This window comes from Phocoena sinus, chromosome 2 (genome assembly GCF_008692025.1).
Source record: "Phocoena sinus isolate mPhoSin1 chromosome 2, mPhoSin1.pri, whole genome shotgun sequence".
Lineage (NCBI taxonomy): Eukaryota > Metazoa > Chordata > Mammalia > Artiodactyla > Phocoenidae > Phocoena > Phocoena sinus.
Genome location: NC_045764.1, coordinates 104479508 through 104498478, shown reverse-complemented (window position 1 = coordinate 104498478; position 18971 = coordinate 104479508). Strand labels below are relative to the sequence as shown.

Here is an 18971-nt window from a genome sequence, read left to right as displayed (position 1 = left end):
CATTCTTTCCTCAATCTACAGGTCAGTTTTCTCTCTAAGTTTGCCTTACATGAATCTGTCTTTCAGCCTCTCTCTGCATCATAAATGACAGTTAAAGCTTCAGCTTCCACTGCTATTTGGGTCATTCACTGTTTTCTTTCAGAATCTGATTGGCCCAGCTTCTCTTTTTAAGTGAGGCCATATTGTAGCTAGATTGACTCTTCCTGGGTCAAGGGCCTTTCCTGTTCCACTCAGCTTGGCCTGGGAAGGTGTACCCATGTGGTTCATAAAAGCAGGCGGTTGGGTAGCTCCCCTGAGAACCATAAAGTGAGAAGCAAGGCATCTTGAGTTGTGACCTGTCCTGTACATCCCTTCCCTGCCTAGCTCATAACTCACTTCCTACATATAGTTCCAAAGATGCCCTCTACTAATGTAACCCAATCCTCATAGGTAAAACCACACATTCATTTACCCCTTTCCTAACAGGAAGCACCCCAAAGTCATAGTCAGCTGCTGCTACATTGAGAAGCAGTCATGGGACCCCATCATCCAATCTGAATCCACAGCTCTCAGTGATGTCCATTTCAACTCTGGTTCTCTCACGATGCAGTCTAGCCATTCTGAAACCCATAGACTAAATGTTATGTGTAACACCCAACACACCCTGTGGACAATGGTGGAGACTCTCTTAATGCTCATTTAGAAAAAAAAAGGGAAAAGAAGTTTCCACCCTTTAATCTAGCTGCGAGATACATACATTGGTCACCAGCTCAGCCTGTATTCTGTCTAGTAGACTAGAGCCCACATCTGGTGATGGGCAGCCTCCTGTTGGTATGGCGAGGCCAGATGCTTGGATAATAGTAAGAGGTATTGGAGGAGCCGGGACTGCTAAGCCTTTGGCTTGCTGCCTTTCTTCTTCTATGAAATGAGTCCCCCGATCTGTAAACAACTACTCTAGAGATATTGTCTTTGGCTGTTGATTGACCTGGGTCTTTGGAAACACCATGGAATCTTCTATTTTCTTCCTATGCCTTTCCTTCTATTTTTCTTCTCTGTGTCTTGTTAAAATCTGGTTGTGGAGGTTTCTGGTTTTTTTATGAGTTCTTTAGTAGTTAATGATGTGACACAGAATAAAACTGTCAGCTGAGTGGCTACATCTCAAGCCAGAATCTTTTTGGATTTTTTTTTCCATTCAACTCCTGTTAAGAGTTTAGAGCACTCTAATTCTGTAACAGATAGAGTAGGTATCTATGGGGCTGGGCTTCTGTAATCAAGCTTGTTTATTACTGAGCATTCTTTCTTGGCTAATTTCCATGTGGTTTCTGGGTTAATTGCATAGAAAAAAAGAAAAAAGAAAGATTTCATTTTCCGCACTGTATTGACATGACTTCTGCATTTGCGTTTAATCATTTGCACTTCTTCTGTCTCAGTCCGTACAGTGAGCTGTCTTTATATTTACATACCACTGAGAACCGTATGATAAATGAGGGGTAGAATTAGAACGGAGGAAATCAGCATAGTTATTTTGTAAATAACTAAGTATCAAGGGATGCTGCAGCCATCAAACAACACCAAATAACTTCAAACTAATTAAGGCACTGGAGTATTTTTTTTTTTTTTTTTTTTTTTTTGCAGTACGTGGGCCTCTCACTGTTGTGGCCTCCCTCGCTGCGGAGTCCAGGCTCCGGACGCACAGGCTCAGCGGCCATGGCCCACGGGCATAGCCGCTCCGCGGCATGTGGGATCCTCCCGGACCGGGGCACGAACCCGCGTCCCCTGCATCGGCAGGCGGACTCTCAACCACTGCGCCACCAGGGAAGCCCTGGAGTATTTTTTTAAACATATGTTATTCAGTCTTAATTTAGCTGTAAAAGTTCCTGTTCCCTAACCTGTCCTCTTTCTCTTCAGAGCTTCCCAGCTTCTGCTGGGTTGGGTGGGGCTCACCAATGAGAAATGGATACAGCTATCCAGAACCACAGGAGGATTTCTGTGTTATAGGAGCATACACACATGCACATACATATAGAATTAACAGACCCCGTTTATAATGATGTGCAGTGCTAGGTATTTCACACAGGGTGTGAGACAGATGGTGACTGTCCTGGGAATGATGGTTTAGCATCGTGTCATTTACTGCTGTCTAGGTACTTTTGAGGTGAATACAGACATCTAAGAAGTCTGCTGCAGGGGCTATGAGCAAAAGGCCAGATTTAAACATTCTTTTAAAAAAACAAAATGCAGGTCTTATATGTTTAAGCTCTCTTCACGAAGCCAGGGGTTTCTTAGGACAGCAGCGGTTATTGAGAGCCCCCTGCAGTTCTGGGCCTCTTCCGGTGAAGCCTCCTGCCCGTGCCTGTCCTGCCTCTCACGTGCATGTCTCCAGTCTGGCACAAACTAGTAGACACTCGAGGAAATGCCTGGTCAAAAGCAGGAAAACATGGCTAGGTTTGAAGGTTTGGGCCTTCAAATTTCTGTGGAACACTGACTCTTTACGATTTATATTGAGATTTAATATGATATCCGTGAAAGAAAACTACCAGGCTGGTGTTTTAAGAGAACCAATCAAATAGGTAAACATCCTTGAATATGCACCTTTGCCCACTTGTTTGATGATTTCCTTCGTATTCCTAGGAGTAGAATTGCTGTGTGCCGATTTTCAGAGCTTTTGATAAATATACCAGAAGTGTCCTCCAGTTGGCTGTGTGTGAGGCTGCAGGAGTACCCACCTTCCACGTTTCACCTCGTTTGTATTTGTGGCTCCAGAGCCTGGTGGCACTTTCTCAGAGCAGTTGGCTTGCTGGGAGAGGTGAGAATAGAACGTGTATATAAACTTCTGAGATGACAGAGTGATGTGAACATTGGCTTGTTTTTGTTTATTTTGATACCCTTGGTTTAATTCCCCCAGATTCATGTGATGATTTCTTGATATCAGCTTTACTTTCCCTTGGGCAGTAACATTTTTTTTTAAACTGTGCTCCCTCTGCCTTATGGGCTCTTAGAAACTTTCCCAGTCATGCTAATTAATTTAGTATCTACATCAGGTTATTCATACTCAATAACCATACAGAAATAAATTAGCCAACAGGCCAGATATAAGAAAAGCAGGGCAATTTGGATGATGGTCAACTGATATTAAGCCTCAGTTTGGGCAATAAAATAGACAGTGGTGGGGATGATGAATTTGAGACTGTGGACCGTGGTCAGTGGTGGGGGGAGGGGGGGCTGCTGGGAGAAGACTGTAGGACTACTTAATGTTGCTGAATCTTCAGGAGAAACTAGAAATCGGTTTCACATAAAATATGCATTTTTTTCTTTTTCTTTTTTTTTATGACATCTTTGAGTATAGTTGCTTTACAATGGTGTGTTAGTTTGTGCTGTATAACAAAGTGAATCAGCTATATGTATACATATATCCCCATATCTCCTCCCTCTTGCATGTCCCTCCCACCCTCCCTATCCCACCCCTCTAGGTGGTCACAAAGCAACGACCTGATCTCCCTGTGCTATGCGGCTGCTTCCCACTAGCTATCTGTTTTACATTTGGTAGTGTATATATGTCCATGTCACACTCTCACTTCGTCCCAGCTTACCCTTCCCCATCCCTGTGTCTTCAAGTCCATTCTCTATGTCTGTGTCTTTATTCCTATCCTACCCCTAGGTTCTCCATAACCATTTTATTTTAAGATTCCATATATATGTGTTAGCATATGGTATTTGTTTTTCTCTTTCTGACTTACTTCACTCTGTATGACAGTCTCTAGGTCCATCCACCTCACTACAAATAACTCAATTTCATTTCCTTTTATGGCTGGGTAATATTCCATTGTATATATGTGCCACATCTTCTTTATCCATTCATCTGTCGATGGACACTTAGATTGCTTCCATGTCCTGGCTCTTGTAAATAGAGCTGCAATGAACTTGTGGTACATGACTCTTTTTGAATTATGGTTTTCTCAGGGTATATGCCCAGGAGTGGGATGCTGGATCGTATGGTAGTTCTATTTTTAGTTTTTTAAGGAACCTCCATACTGTTCTCCATAGTGGCTGCATCAATTTACATTCCCACGAACAGTGCAAGAGGGTTCCCTTTTTTCCACACCCTCTCCAGCATTAATTTTTTGTAGATTTTTTGATGATGGCCATTCTGACTGGTGTGAGGTGATACCTCATTGTAGTTTTGATTTGCATTTCTCTAATGATTAGTGATGTTGAGCATCCTTTCATGTATTTGTTGGCAATCTGTATATCTTCTTTGGAGAAATGTCTGTTTAGGTCTTCTACCCGTTTTTGATATTGAGCTGCATGAGCTGCTTGTAACGTTTGGAGGTTAATCCTTTGTCAGTTGCTTCATTTGCAAATATTTTCTCCCATTTTGAGGGCTGTCTTTTTGTCTTGTTTATGGTTTCTTTTGCTGTGCAAAAGCTTTGAAGTTTCATTAGGTCCCATTTGTTTATTTTTGTTTTTACTTCCATTTCTCTAGGAGGTGGGTCAAAAAGGATCTTGGGGAGTTTATTTTTGTTTTTACTTCCATTTCTCTAGGAGATGGGTCAAAGGATCTTGGGGAGTTTTATAGTGTCTGGCCTTAAATTTAGGTCTTTAATCCATTTTGAGTTTATTTTTGTGTATGGTGTTAGGGAGTGTTCTAATTTCATTCTTTTACATGTAGCTATCCAGTTTTCCCAGCCCCACTTATTGAAGAGGCTGTCTTTTCTCCATTGTATATTCTTGCCTCCTTTATCAAAAATAAGATGACCATATGTGCGTGGGTTTATCTCTGAGCTTTCTATCCTGTTCCATTGATCTGTATTTCTGTTTTTGTGTCAGTACCATATTGTCTTGATGACTATAGCTTTGTAGGATAGTCTGAAGTCCGGGAGCCTGATTCCTCCAGCTCCGTTTCTCTTTCTCAAGATTGCTTTGGCTATTCGGGGTATTTTGTGTTTCCTTACAAATTGTGAATTTTTTTGTTCTAGTTCTGTGAGAACTGCCAGTGGTAGTTTGATAGGGATTGCATTGAATCTGTAGATTGCTTTGGGTAGTAGAGTCATTTTCACAATGTTGATTCTTCCAATCCAAGGACATGGTATATCTCTCCATCTGTTTGTATCATCTTTAATTTCTTTCATCAGTGTCTTATAGTTTTCTCCATACAGGTCTTTTGTCTCCCTAGGTAGCTTTATTCCTAGGTATTTTATTCTTTTTGTTGCAGTGGTAAATGGGAGTGTTTCCTTCTCTTTCAGATTTTTCATCATTAGTGTATAGGAATGCCAGAGATTTCTGTGCGTGAATTTTGTATCCTGCTGCTGTACCAAATTCATTGATGAGCTCTAGTAGTTTTCAGGTAGCATCTTTAGGATTCTCTATGTATAGTATCATGTCATCTGCAAACAGTGACAACTTTACTTCTTCTTTTCCAATTTGGATTCCTTTTATTTCTTTTTTGTCTCTGATTGCTGTGGCTAAAACTTCCAAAGCTATGTTGAATAATAGTGGTGAGAGTGGGCAACCTTATCTCGTTCCTGATCTTAGAGGAAATGGTTTCAGTTTAAAATACGTGTTTTTAAAATGTACATGGGCCAAGAACATTTATTCTTGCAAAACTACCTCAGGTCTGTCCACCCCCACTTCAGTGAACAGGTGGGGATGTACCTTTTAAAAGTTCACCTTTCACCTTCCTTCCTCCCACCAACCCCCATAAGACTTAGTACCAAATGGACATCTGAGGAGTTTATATTTGTCTCAGATACCTTTTTTCTGTAACAGCTTCTCTGACCATGTTTCCTCCCATACATGTACCAAGAGTTGCCCTTTGTTGTTCTGAAAGCGTGTAGGGTCTGTGCAGAAGTGAGTGTGTCCCTCCAGGGAGTCCTCTGCATTCACCTTAGGTCCGGCTGTGCCCGTCTGTCTTGAAGCATTCAGGGCACACCCCTGGCACAGATCCCAGGTGGAAGTCCAAGCACGTGTCAGGTGACTCAGAGTTAACAGCTTCCATGGCTTTCCATCAAAGTGGATCTCCCTGCATAATCCGTGCAGGTCGACCTAAATAAATTCTTTAATTACATCTCAAGGACAGGCTTAGCAGAGTAAGTAGCTCCTGATCACCAGCCTCTGAAGGATTAAAATACCTGCCTCTTCTGCTGCTGTGAAGCAGCGGCTTCAGACTCCTCATTTGGTCCAGGGTGGCCCGTTTCCTTGTGCTTCTCCTCGACTAGACTCTTTCCATTGGATGGATCTAACTGGTCTGGAATCTCCATCCCTTGTACAAAGCCCACGTCACGGAAATTACTCAGTAAATGTGTGAAGAAGGATAGGTCCTGTCCCACGGTGGAATTTCTTCGTTACCTCTGATAATAAGGAATAATGTGTTTGGAGCAGAAATGGTCATCAGAGCTGGATGGTTGTCCTCTTAGAAGGCTTGGAGAGCTTGAGCTGCACATGATGTATTTCCCCGTCTGACCGTGAGTGGTGAATGATAGTGACTGTTATTCATCAGCCCCTTGCTTAATTGCTGAACCCAGGGGACCAGTCTTGATTAATTTCTTCTCAAATGCTGCATAGAATTGCCTGCTTGTTGATTGTTCTTCTTCTCCACTAGGATGTAAACTCTGTGAGGGAAAGGACTGCTTTGACCTTAGTGTCCTCCGTGTCTAGGACAGTGTTGCCTATTGGATAAGTGAGGTTGTGTCTTATCCCAGCTCTGCTCCTTGTGTGTGCCTTTTCTTGCCCTTTTTTTCTTTAACTGTCTACACCACCCTGCGTCTCTCCGGTGTAGCAGCACTGCGTCCACATTGGGGCAGACTTCAGTTAGCTCTGTCATTCTTTTCCTGTGTAAGCTGGCAGTTCCATATGGTGAGGCAGAGAGGTGCGATGGAAACAGGACAGGACTGCGGGAAGAAAACCCGTCTCTCTTCTGGCTGAGTCTAGCAGAGCCATCCAGGTTTTTCCCTTCTCTGAGCCTTATGCTCTTTACGTGTCTGGGAGAGATGATGATACCTCCCTCATAAATTGGGCAGATGAAATAAGATGACACTGGAAGTAAGCTTTGTAAGATACTCTGTGACGTGTATATGCTTTTGCAGGTATAAGCTGACATGCTTACATGCCCGTCTGCCTTTCAAGGACCAGGGCACCCCAGGTAAAAGCAGGCTGACCCAGGGAGCTGTTTTCCTCCTCCTTCATCCTTCACAACAGTCTTGTGAAGTGGGTGGCACTACCCCCATCTTAAAATTGAAGGTACGGCTCTCAGAGATCTAGAATTTTACTCAAAATTATTCGTCAAGTAAAGGCAAAGACAGAGCTCAGACCTGATCATCTGATTGCAAACCTAGCCTTCTTTTCACCACCCAACATCTAGAAGATTGAGTGGGGGGTAGTGACCACTATGCCCTGTTCCTGGATTCTGGAGCTGGATTACGTGTGCTTGAACGTCTGTGTAATTTGTTAATGTGTGATACTATAAACTTGTGCTAGTATTAACCTGAGTTAGTATTAGAGTAGTGTTCAATTTTCAGTTGATAGATTTTTCTTCCCTATCAAACACTGCACAGCTGGTTAGGTCAGAAGTTAGTTATTTGCTGGAACATGCTGACTCAGAAAGGGGTTGACATTGAATGACAGAAGAACTGATCGAATGGGGCAGAATCTGCATTTGCATATGGACCTTGCGTCTGACCTGGATTTGTAGGCTATTCTGTGGCATCCCCAGTGCGTAGAACGGGGATGCCTGCCTACCCACCGATCCATCCCTCTCACGTGGAGATTTCACTGTTGATTGGATGGTGGATCCTAACCAAGGCATTCTAGTTTGTTGCTTCTGGGGAGTCTCAAGTGAACCTGTAGAGAACTCTTCGGTTACCCAACGGGACCTTGTGCAGCTGCGTGTGGAAGTCAGGATAATTTCGGCATTTCTGAGAGCATTTTAATAGAGCACTGATTACAGATTGCAGGCACCTGGTGGTGTTTTTGTACTGAGCCTGAAGGGTGCAGTTCCAAAGACAAGAACTGGACTTGACAGATTCCTGTTTTCCTCCCCTGTTGTTTCCAGGGCCTGGAATAAGTGCTGAGAAACCTTTATAAGAGCTGATCCAGGCTCTTGGTGTGCTTAGCATTGTGATTCCAGGAGACCCCCCAGTCCAGAGCATTAATTCCCAGACTGGTAATAGACTTGTGCCTTTGCCCAGGGCATGTTCTCCTTCCAGTGGCTCAGAGCACTGAGACGGTAGGAGGGGCTCCTGTTAGTTGGGGTCAGCACAGAGCCCTGTGGCTTGGGACTTGGCCAGAACAATTCTGTGCTTCTTGGACTGTCTCAACCTGTTCCATTTGGGCAGGCCATCATTGCTTTTGGCCTCGACAGCCAAATGAGAAAACATAAACTGTGAAACTTCAAGGGAATAGAAGGTGATAGCCAAAAGTTGAGGTTTAGAAATCTATGGGCTAGGGATATTCTAGTCCAACACTTAATTCCATGCCAATTCATGAGAAAAAGGATGAATCTGAGAAGAGTCGCCACTGTAATAAATGATATTTTTCTCTCTTTCCCTCTCCCTTCTGACATACCACCTATTCTCACCTTCCACAAACTTGGGATTGCTATCATAACTTCGCAGTTATGTGGAGAACATCGCGGTAAGGTGGAGAATAGTGGTTAGCCCTCATCGTGGCCTTGCTACTCTTTCGTTGTATGATTTGGGAATTACCCTCTGGATTTCAGTTTTCTTATGATTTGAGGAAGAGAATTGGATGAGCTAGACAATCACTATATCACTTCCAGCTGTTACGTGTGTAAGCTTAAGAATGCTAACATACGAACTTGCACACATCTTTCAACTGAAGTATAAGCTGCTGGTGGGTAGGGCCCCCAAAATTGGTCAAGCAGTGGTTGTTGGTTGGCTCATTTGGAAGGTCTTGCTGAGATCCTATTCAGTAAAGTCAAGTGGATAGAATTCCTCTTGCCAAGCGTTTCAAATGTGTGAAGCCAGGGGCACTGCTGTTAGGGAAGCAGCTAAGGTTGCTTGAAGCCTTGGCAGTGGAAGACAAAAGACACAGAAAGAGTATGGGGTAGGAGGTAACAAGGAGGGTCCCAGTTGTGCTTTTGAAATACCAGAGGGGGGTAATACAGCAAAGGAAGTGGAAAGAGGAGTTTTCCCTGAGAACCAGCAGAAACCTTTGAAATATGTGCCTTTCATTTTTAAGCCTTTTCCGGTTTGGAAAATAGCCTGCAAGGTTCATAAAACTGCCTGGTGGCAGCCATCCAAGGTCCTCCCAGGAGTTGACTCCTGTTATAAACAGCTGGTCTCCAAAGGAGGGTGGCAAACAGCTGTGATGAGGCTTTGGTGGGCATTGTCCTGTTTGTGGAGATAGAGCTTTATCACAGCCTCTCTGCTAATGCATTCTGAACTCCCCAGTTTTCATCTGTGGAATCAAAACAAGCTCTATTCTAACTAGATTACGTGATCCTCTCTGCCAGTATCACAGCATGACCCGCACACCCAAGATGAGCAGATATCCAGAAAGAACGACTTCAAACTCCAGCCTGACCCGTTATCTTTGTAGTAGCTGGGCAGGGATGATAAGAGTATCTTGTCCACCCGAAAGCAAGGCCGATCAGAGGCAACACTGTGAAGCAGATGAAATTGTCTTGATTTACCTGGAATGTATTTCTATCTCATCTCTTCCTACCTTTTTCATTTCTTCAATAGGAGATAGGGAGAGCAAAGACTACGAGGATCACGCTTCCCAGGTTCACATCCTAGCTCTGCCCTTGAAAAGCTGCACGATCTCGAGTAACTGACTTAACTACTCTGAGCTTTAGTTTCCTCATCTATAAAATGGAATCTCACCCTCCTCTCTCCCACGTAAAAATGTACGAATGAGGACTTCCAGATACCAAAGTCACACGTTTAAGTGTACGCATCTCCCGTCGGAATTTGAGGTGCTGACGGGAAAAGCCTTTGGAGGCTGGGAGGGAATCATTTTCAGCACCATTCAGATTCCAGTGCACAGGCACAAAATCATGAACTTGATTGTTGGGGAGACTGATTAAAGTTGAAATGACAATCCTTGGCTTGATCCGTATGGGAAGAGTTTAATGACCTTATTGAAAATCGCATTTGTGAAATTGAGCCATTGAAGGACAGAGTCCTTAGTCTTTTAAGTTGACAGTGTAAATATGTATAACAGGGCTTCTGGATGTATCACATTTCTTCTGTGCCCCTCATTGCTGTGAAGGACTTCATGTCAGAGTATAACACTGATAAAATGTCAATTACAGAAAACGAATTGAAACTCTCTCAAGAAATTATAAAGAGATGATATTCTCCAAATGAGGGATTCAAGTAGGAAATATTCTCAGAATTGATGATTTAGAGACTATTTTGAGAAGTTTTCTCTGATTTTTAGAAAATATATAACTTGTTTCAACTACTTTTTTGGGTTTGTAGGTTTCGTACACTAAAAATTGGAGGGTCTTTTTAAAGGTTTATTACCTTTTTAGTGTTATATTCCAGGTCTGTTCTAAAACAGAAATAGCTGAATCAAGAGAATTTATAATTTACCTAAGATTTGAGTTAACAGATATCGATATAAAAGGCTTATTTTATGCTTGCTGGAGGATTTGTTCATTGATTTGTTTGTTTTTAATGGTTGATATGTTCGGTCTTTATTTTTTAATCCAAAACTTCTGTTGTAAACTTCTGTATACATCAAAAAGAGAAAACACCTGAACCACACTGTCTTCCACTTCCTTTCATGTGTGGGTTCAGTGTCTCCCCCGTTGTTTTATCTTCAGCGTAAGTAGAAGAAGCACGCTAATTCAGCAATCAGTACAGAGCGTGGCACGCAATTAAAATGTTTATTTTCATGTTGTCAGTCTTCGTGTGGCTTGGTCCATATTTGGTTAGAATAGATTTGTCTATAATGAGTGTCGTTAATAAACAATGCTCTCAGGCCAACATATTGTTTTGTTAGTTTGCCAGCTAGCTGTTGGGCACCACAATGACATGAGTACTCGAAAATTGGGGGATGCCAACAATTGGAGCTCCTTTTGGTTCATTTTCCCTTATAACCCTTTGTTCTTTCTTTGATATGCTTAAACTCATTTTTAAGGCCTGCCTCACACTTTGGATCAATAATTCTGTCATAATCCAGTGAGTGCACCCCCAGCCTGCCCTTCCCTTTGGTACTTTATTTCTCCCCATCACTGTCGAGTCGGTATACGGGTACTGTAGGAGCAACTTAGCTGATCCTGGAAATTTAAACTTGTGAATGTGGAGGTTCTATTACAGAATAAATCCCTCAACAAATCCTCCAAATGGTGTATTCCCAGCAGCCTTTTTTTGTTCTTGGTAATGTTATTTTTCGGCTTTGTCATATCATCTGTTAAAGTTAGGAAGTGATCGACAAGGTGGCTAAAAAGTCCACCCACCACGTAAATAAACTTGTGTAAACACAGGTCTTGTGGTCTGGGTGCAGAGAAGGGTTTGTTCTTTGGATATTAAGCCTACAAGAAGAATGTGCTTACTGAACATATAAACAAGGAAAGAGGAGATGACAATAGTCTAGATTTATAATTAAAGCAGACATGAGTCACCGGCTTGGAGGATCCTGTGAACATAATGTCTCATACAAGAGGAGGGTTAGTATATACACGGAAGAGAAAGCCAGCCAGGTCTTATGGTATTTGGTAGCCTGATGGTAAAAAAGAGCTTCTTTTCCTTCCTCAAGGAGCTAAGGGTCATGACCAGGGTTGCCGTGTGTGGCTGTGCTGCTTTTGCACTGCTCCAGGGATTGTGTCCAAGCGAACAGGTGCAAGTGGACATCTGGCTGGCATTCTGCTCACCAGGTCGTGGGTCCCGGCATGGAGCTGCATTTGCTCAGAGGAAAGGTGACGTTTTCTTCTCACCAAAATCACTTCCAGGCCTTGTGGTAATCATTCACAACATCTGCTCTCCTTTCTCACAACTCCTTGAAGGTGGAAATGTATCCGCTTTCACCTTTGGGATTCCCAACACCATGCCTGGACTGGAGTTGAAAAGAGAGTAGGGCAGACTGATAATTGGATCTCAATAAAATAAATTTTGATATATCTTCCAGTTTGGGGAGAGAGAGTGTACCTCAAAAACAAATTTTTTTAAGGAACACTGTAGTCGAGTTATAGTGGAATAAGAATACTGCCCTGTAGAATCTTAGACCTATTTTTCTTTGTTTCAAAACCCAGACATAATCATATTAACATTTTGGCAGACTTTTTTCTGGAAATCTCTTTATGCATATCAGTACACACATATACGTTTACATTCATGAGCTCATTTTCTGTTCTGTAACTTCCTTGTTTTCACTCTGTATTATTTCAAGTTAGTATCTATAGATCTTTGCCATGATTTTGAAAGATTGTGTGATAGTCCATTGGGTTGAAGGGCTATACAGCATTTTAACAATGTAGATTGAATATTGATGGGTATTTAGGTTGTTTATAATGTTTTGCTCTTAAAAATGGATCTGAAGTAAGCATGCATCATGTATAATACACACAACATTTCCTTTTTCTCTCGTAGTGGAGTTGCTGGTTCTAGAGGTTTCAGTTCAAATACTAATCTCTGTAAGAGAGGAATTATAACTTCTTCATAATCCTGTGACCAACAGGGGTGGGTTAAAAATGCCATAGTTAACCATTCATAAACGCACATACCTAAAGATTCTAATTTACAAAAAGAGCAAGCTTTGGAAGATGCATTTAGCAGCTGTCTTGATTGTATACTTGGGATTGCATGGAGGTGTTTTGTAAATCATGAAGTGCTGTACAAACCTCAGTGACTCATTACTAGAGCTTTACAGAGCATCTGCCATGTACTCTCAAAAAAGGTTTACGGAGTCTTTATTTTATAAATAATTCATTAAATACAGAGAAAAAAACAAAAACCCAGAGACAGTGGATCTGGACCTGGTTGTACAGTGGAATAAATCAAAGTTATCATCAAGAAAACAAATCCCAGACCTTGCCGCCACAGGTACCCTGAATCTGTGTGAACAAGACCTGGGCACCCCCAGTTGATGTTGATATACACAGTCTTTGTTTGGAATTCCCCCTTTAATATATTTTTTTGGTCTATCTCCAAATATTTTTCTAGCAGAATAGAGAATATTTTTAGCTTTTATACGTATACTTAAAATTTTAATTTTTCCTGTTTGTAAGTTTCTGGCTCTTTCTAGGATATTTTTAGCAGATTTGCTGTATGACATTGACTTAGTCTCAATCTTTGTAAATCTTGGGAAATCTTAAGTATGGGTTCTTGGTCTGCCATCCCCTTCTGGTTTTATACCATTGGCAAGCCCCTTCCTTAGCCCTTGTTGTTTCTACCAGAAAGAATGATGAACTCGTAGTGATTGCAATTGTCAACTTTGAATGGTATCACCAGATCAAAGTTATCTGTCTAGTCTAGTGGCATATCTAACTCCCATTTTAATTTCTATTTATAAGAACTTTTAGTTGAGAGTAATAGTTGAAGTACATGGAAAAATTGGCTGGTAGGTTGAAACTTTCGTCTAATTGATTTATCCTCATGCTTACATGCTACGGATGGACTAAAGTTTTCATCTTGAGAACTGTCTTATCCAAGAGTAAAGTTGTTTAAGTCGAAGTAGAATTGCATATTTATAATAATCAGTAACCCTTACTTGCGTAAATTTTTATAAAGTAGCTAAATTGACCTCAAATTATCTCATTGGTCTTCATTTATGGAACAAGAAAAAATAAAATTGATTTTTATTGCCTAACAAGTTGCATATTTTCTGGCTACTAAGTGAAGTTTTTGGATTTTGGAGTACAGCTAACATTTTTAGATTATCTCTAAGTTTAATGACTGTGTAATAACATCTGACTTGTAACCTTTAGTACTTAAATACTGTGGAGTTTAAGGGAAGCAATTTAACATTTCTCTACTTCGGCCTCAGTATTTATAACATCCCCCAGTTCCTTGTCAAGGTAATTGTGTTTCTCTTTCAGGACATGAGGCATGGAGTAGAAACAGTTGAATACAGGTATACCTGAAGCATATTTACCCTTTAGAGTATTTACCTTGGACAGTATAGGGGGACAATGGTAGCAAGATGGGAGCGGTACTAGAACCCTTTTAGGAGGCATCCAGATCTTTCAAACCAGGGACGATGGGGATCCGAATTAAGGGAGAGGATGTGAGGATGAAGAGGATCTGGTGGTGCCCAGAAATATTAAATTGGATCTACAGAACTTGGTCATTGGTTAGTTGTTATGGGGACTTGGAGGGTTGGAGAGACAAGACTGAGTCTAAATTAACTCTTAGTGGAAATGCTCACTTGCCAGCTAGACACATGGATTTAAAAGCAGGAAGGCAATGGGATCTGGGTGCACGATTAGTGTCATCCAATTAAAGGCGAGAGTCAAGTTGTATTTGTAGAATTTCGGAAACAAAGTGGCAATGTAGAGAAGTCCTATCTTAGAGAATAACCTTATTTCTAAGTTATTTGAGGTCACCTCACTAGAGTTCCCATGCACTAGTTAGAGACCAGCTGATTCTCCCCAAAAGTGTTCTGGGATGATATCCTGTTGGCTGTTAACTTGCAGAATTCTGAAACTTGATATCGGCTGGTTTTGAGTGCATCTACCTCAGGGTTGAGTCATAGTAACTAGTTTAAGAGGGTGACGTCTAAAACCAGGCATTCTGGTTACTTGCTGGCAATGGGAATATAATCGTCATACAGTCCAGATTACTTGTGTTGGCATAGCCAGTGCTATACCATGATCAGAAGATTGCATGTGAAGCGTGGCAAGTGAATGAGGTTAGAGACTCTGTTATCTAATAATATTAAGCGAAATAAATGGCGCCTCTGTTTCACCAGAGGCGGCGCTTACCTCTCAGGTGAGAAATATTTAAGCCCTGTCACCCCCACCGCCTTAGACCCACCTGCAGGATGGTGAGTGCACCACCACAGGTCATCTGCGGTTTTAATGAGTTCCTACCACTCCTCCTTGTCTCTTGACCACAGAGGACACGTGTCAGTTCAAGTACTGGAAATGGAAAATGTTAGTGTTGGAATGCAAAAACAGCTTACCTCTCTACCCCTTAACTTACGTACTTCATCTGCCTCCTCCGTGAGGTCCTTGGAGTTTACAACTCCTCCTGGAGAGGAGGATAGTAGGTGCAGGGCCATCTCACTACCATAACAGTGTACTGACAAAAGTGGTTATGGGTTAGATGGCTTAAAGGGAGAAGAAGATAGATGAAAAAGCTTGAGGGAGAGGAAAGCTAACTGTGATTAGTTTCCAAAACTACCACTTAAGGCAGCCAGCTGCTTTGACTTGCAAATCATATTGTAGGTTGGTTTCTTGGATGGGAAAGCTTTGTAATTATAGCCTTTAGAAGCTGTGGACCAGGAAGAGAGAAAACTTCCATGGGTTGTAGGGGAGGAAAAATAGTTTTCCCTTTACTCTTCTGAGTTCTTAGCTGAGACCCCTGTAATAAAAGACAGATTAACAAGAGAAAACCAATCAGAAGTTTATTAACATGTATACCTTGTGTATACATGGGAGATACCCCGGGAAAAATGAATAATTCCCAAGGTGGCTTAGAATTCAGGATTAAATACCATATTATTAGGGAAGGGGGATGGGGTGTAGACCTCTTAGGGGAGAGAAAAAGATTTTTAGAGAAGATGAATGGGCCCTTACAAGACTAGATAGGAGGTGTGACAGTTTGTGACAGAGTGTGTCTGAGTGTGGTGTCGACTTCTAGTCTACTGTCCTGTGACAAGAATCAGTCTTTGGTGGATGAAACTCCTGGAGAGGGGATTTATAACAACTGAGTTCCTTTTGGAGGATCTGTCTTTAGACAGATAAAGGGAATTCAGAGAAAGCCTGTCCCTACATTTGCTGTTTTTCAGATACCTTTGGCTCAAAACAATCAATATACTAAAGCAGTATATTTCGGGGCGGCATGTCCTGCTCCCCTTCAGGGGGATGTAGGTTGGAGTAACTGTGGTCAGTGGTGTACCACCGCTGTGCATTCATCTTGTTTTCCTTACAAAGAGGTCCAGCTGTGGGCTGGACATTGATTTACCAGTAGGAAGATCTAAGACCTGAGAAATCTGCTTGGTTGAATGGAGAGAAAAAGTCCTGTACATTCTCTTCCTGTATTCTCTCCTGAGAATACACTCCTTTCCGTCCCCACAGTTCCTCCTTAGTTAGGCTGTCAGCTTTTCACTTAGATGTCAGGATGGCTGCAGTTAGAGAGTTGTTTAAACTACAGATCCCAAGATTCTTATTTGGTGGGGGTAAAGGAGGGGCCCAGGGGTCTGCATTTTTGAAAAGCTCTCCTTGCCGAGTTCAGATGTGCAGTCAGGTTTGGGAGACACTCATAGATTACTTCCATGAAGCTACATTAGCACCCCTTTTACGTTCTGATTCTTTCTCTTCTAATCCACTGTCCATTCCCGTTTCCAGGTGGCATCAGAAACATACACGCGTGCTCCCAGGCTTGTTAGTATCCTTGGCCTGGACAAAAACTTTAGACAATTTCCCATAAAAATGAGCCTGATTGGGCTTCCCTGGTGGCGCATGGTTGAGAGTCCGCCTGCCGACGCAGGGGACGCGACGCGGGTTCGTGCCCCGGTCCGGGAAGATCCCACATGCCGCGGAGCGGCTGGGCCCGTGAGCCATGGCCGCTGAGCCTGCGCGTCCCGAGCCTGTGCTCCACAACGGGAGAGGCCACAACAGTGAGAGGCCCGCGTACCGCCAAAAAAAAAAAGAGCCTGATAGTCTCTTGCGAGTGAGTTTCCTGAGGGTGAAACCTATAAATAGCTCATCCTGATAACACTTTATACAGAGCCCTCCATATGTTAAACTGTTTTTCCATATTTAGAGGGTTTCATACCCGTGAGTGAGAAAAGCAAAGCTTTGGTAAATAAAATCGAGTTTCTCTTTTACAAATACCTTCTGTTATGGATGGCTACATTTACTTAGTTTCTGCAAGTTCAGAGGGTCTTTTATTTCTCATATCTTAGTAGGAGAGTTAATAAAAATTTTCCACTTTAAGCATTCATTATGATTCAGGCACCAGAATAAGTGATTTGCATGCATTGTTTCGTCTAATTCTTTCAGTGCTTCCACGAATTAGGTGAAGCTTTCTCCATGTTGCAGTGAGTAAACCGAGGGTCTGAATTTTAAGAGATTTACCCACATACAGGTCTTCAGTTTTGGAAATAAGATTTGAACCCAAGTTTGTCTGATTCCAAACTTGTGGTTGGTGAAGTTACTGGTTTTATTTTTCCTCTTTTTTTCTCTCTCTTGTTCTTGGATGCTGAATATCCATACAAAAAAAACAGCAAAAGGCCATTTCCATTTCTTACCAGTTTTTCAAAAGAAGAGCAAGATTTCCTGAAAATTTAGTAGCACATGCATGTTGTTCCTTTTCTTTTTTTTTCTCTGACAGATTTTGCATAATACAATGATAAATCTCTATTTCTTTTAACCACAAGTTTTGAAAAATGTGAATTTGAGTTGGAAAAGCAAAAGCCTTGTCACAGTTGGGAAGGCGCTGGTTAGAGAATGCCTGATGAGTTTGGGAAGATGACTTTCTTTCTACATTGTTTTTATCGGACGTTTGAAGCCACTGTGCTACCACTGGCTTTCTCTTTCATGTGTCCCCAAATGCTGAGAGGTGAGAGGCCTTGGGGCTAGAAAAGAACTAGTTTCTCTCTTTTTTAAAAAAAAAAGTCCCTGTAAATTATAACACCCTGCATAGCAAAGTCATGGGGTAAATCGCAGTGGGGGAAATTCTGTTTGCTAACTTCTAGGAAATCACAGGGTGTCAGTTAGAGGTCAGCACGTTGAGAAACTCCGTCATCATTTTGTACTCAGCTAGTAGGAAGAACCTGATGGCAATGATAAAATGGCATGATCTGGGCATAGATCTATAATGTATAGGTAGAGGTATAGATAGATAATAAACACCAACACTATGTATTCTTTATTCTTGCTGCCACTAAGAAAACCTACTACAGAACTGAAACCACGAGAAATTTCTTTAACCAGGGGAAGGTTCTTTTTTAATATACCTCTTTCCTACCATGAGGTTACAGGTGGGGGACCAGTTACAGGTGGACAGCTGTGTGGGCAGCATTTGTGAATCTTGCATTGGGAAGGATGTTTCGCGGTCTTGCATCATAAATCATCTGGATGTAAGGGAAACCTTTGATGTAGTCAGTAGTCAACTCCTGGAGAGCAGAGAGCATATCTTAGTTATTTCTTATATCTCTATACTGAGCATTGAGGTGGCACGTAATAGGTGTTGGTTTACCAACTGGCTTGATTTTACAGTAGGTTGACCAGCTCTTTGAGCTACTGTTACCATATATAGCTGTGCTGTTGATCCCTCTGCAGGATCTCTGAATGCTCTGTACAGCCTGCATGACCAACCCATTGGCCTTCTCTGCACCTTTAGTTCTGATTTGTTATTTGCTTGAGCAAATGTTGGTTACTGCTTGAGACATAGACTCTGACTAGGCTGATGGAATAGGAAACATTTACTCAAGTTGCAGCTGAGTTTTTGGATGATAGAGGGTTAAAATTCAGATTGACCTTGAATATAAAGGACACAAATAAGCAGAATCAAGACCTTTAGGGAAGTACAACTTGGGAAAACTAAATATAACATGGGGACTGTGTATATGTAAATTTGAAGGGTGGGGGCGGACTCTTTGGGAGTCAGCAACACGATGCTTTATTTTCTTAATTATTGGGCACGCACTGCCAGTTAACCACAGGAGCATAACATGTGGGAACTGCTGGGTAACATTTCCAAAATACTTGGCATTAGTCAGACATTTTTTTAGAATTCTGTGTCCACTTTGGCTGAAGGAAACTGTGGAGAATTTGGCGAGGGTCCAGAGCATGGCAATGAGAGGCAGAGGAGCAATGGAAAATAGGACCTGTTGAAAGAGGCTAATAAATAAGGATTAAT

The 18971-nt window shown here is 41.9% G+C and overlaps 1 protein-coding gene across 3 annotated transcripts in view; it reads left to right on the top strand.

Moving 5' to 3' along the window:
- The window catches only part of STXBP6 (syntaxin binding protein 6), a 273913-nt gene that overhangs the window by 52006 nt on the left and 202936 nt on the right, over positions 1 to 18971 (top strand). The window contains exon 1 of one of the 3 annotated variants that reach the window (XM_032624044.1): positions 2707 to 2785. The exons of the other annotated variants lie outside the window; for them this stretch is intronic. The gene's annotated coding sequence lies outside the window, so the exon portion shown is untranslated. Of the gene's footprint in view, positions 1 to 2706; positions 2786 to 18971 lie in introns of those variants that run through there. 3 annotated transcript variants of the gene reach the window in all.